Source organism: Leiobunum rupestre, chromosome 6 (assembly GCF_980474605.1).
Source record: "Leiobunum rupestre chromosome 6, qqLeiRupe1.1.hap1, whole genome shotgun sequence".
Taxonomy (NCBI): Eukaryota; Metazoa; Arthropoda; class Arachnida; order Opiliones; family Sclerosomatidae; genus Leiobunum; species Leiobunum rupestre.
The window spans coordinates 16,648,160-16,649,882 of record NC_143389.1 but is presented as its reverse complement, the minus strand read 5'-3'; the positions used below and the strand labels follow the sequence as shown (position 1 = coordinate 16,649,882).

General features: G+C 33.1%; 1 long non-coding RNA gene across 1 annotated transcript; it reads right to left on the bottom strand.

Annotated features, from left to right (window-relative positions):
- Nucleotides 1-232: 232 nt before the first annotated feature.
- Nucleotides 233-1,236, bottom strand: LOC149939557 (uncharacterized). Its single transcript, XR_016481351.1, has 3 exons — nucleotides 1,043-1,236; nucleotides 836-950; nucleotides 233-732 (listed from the first exon to the last, which is right to left on the bottom strand). It is a non-coding gene; the product is annotated as an uncharacterized LOC149939557 (long non-coding RNA).
- Between the last annotated feature and the right edge of the window lie 487 nt (nucleotides 1,237-1,723).

Genomic DNA, 1,723 nt, shown 5'->3' with positions numbered 1-1,723 from the left:
TAAGTGCAAGACAAGAATGTAAATTATCATTCTCTAATTTTCCTTAAGCCAAATTTTTTGCATGCAAAATGACTGTGATTAAATCCAGCAACACTTAATATTTTATACTTTTCTGTATAGCTAATATTATTCTAGCATATTTCACTTTATGAATATAAAAATTAATACCAAATTAAAGTACTAAATTAATGGAGTGAAAATAAAAATTATTATTTTCACTTGTCTATGCCAAAATTACTATTTACTTTGTGTACCGCTTGTTATTTACACTGTGGAATAACGAAGTTGCCGCCTTAGCAAGCAAGATAAAAACATTTTAGGTATTCTAACGTGAGAGGTATAGCGAGTTTCACATCTCGTACGCGCATCGTATTTACTATCTCTGGTCAAGATTTAATAGAAAAGTAGGCAAGATTTATTGGGAAGGGAGTCCAGATTTAACGTGTAACGAAGTCAACATTTAATGTGTAAAGGAGTCAAGATTTAATATGGAAAGTTTTCAAGAATTAACCACTTAATTGGGATACGTAAAATTCTTTAACATTATTAGTATTTTCATTTGATATGTTGGAACGATACGCGGCCATCATGGTCTAGTTTCTTCCGTCACGAGAGGGAAAATATCAATTGGGAGTATTTCAATCGCGCAGTAAGGCAAGACGGAAAACCTCCGGGCCAACATGAAGTACCGGACTGATTTCATTTTCTTGGGGAGGTGCATTCTGTTCGAACCTGGAATAGACATTGTCTCAACATAGTCATTCTTATGGATAGTCGGCAATTTTCCAAGATGGCGGCAAAAGCAAAAGAAATGCTAGGATGGATATCCATTTACCTCTTCTTTTCAATGTTTTATTTGAAATGTTTTATTGCCATTAAATTTTCCTATTTTTATTCAGTGCTTAACCAACTTGATTTAATGAGAAATCCCGCTCCTACTGGTTCAATTCCTATCATCAATAAATTGTTTGTTCAATATCAAGTCCTATTAAATTTGTTCGATTTGGTTGAAGTTAATAAAAAAAACATATTCGTTACTCACCTGCTGGGAGATAATGTATACCCATTTTCTTAAATATTTTATCTATTTTATAAATCTAGATGTTTTAAAACTTTGAGTGCCACATTTTCAACGTCAGTTCGCCCAATTTAGTTGTCTAATAAACAGTTGTACTTTTAATTACTGTCTCGTCATTGGATCAACTTTGCTGGTGTTGAATCGATTACTACAACAGATTTCAATTGTGTTTAATAAAAGATAAATCAGAAAAATAGTTACATTTGTTTAAAACCTGTTTTGCTTTCCCAACGATACACGGAACATCTTTAATTCTATAAACGTTATTCTTGCTAGAAGAGTAAGTAATCCTTGCTAAATCTCACTTTCGTTTGAAACAACTGTATAATACATATTGTGATTCCGAGGGATCCGAAATTCGTAAATTAAGAAATCTCGACGAAAATCAGTACCAAAATCTCGAAATTACCCTAAAAAACAGATATTACCACGACAATTATCAGTTTCTGGTTTCTGAAATAACTTTAAGATTCAAAGCGGCATACGCCTAATTAGCCAATGTCGGACCCGTCTTGTGATTCGCATGCATAATTTATTCATGTATGCCCGAAATATTGATCCAATATGGACTCGAAGAACCTTTCGACTAGGACCTTAAGCAGGGTTCGTAGAAAATTTCCGGAATTAAATTCCGTGACATTTCCA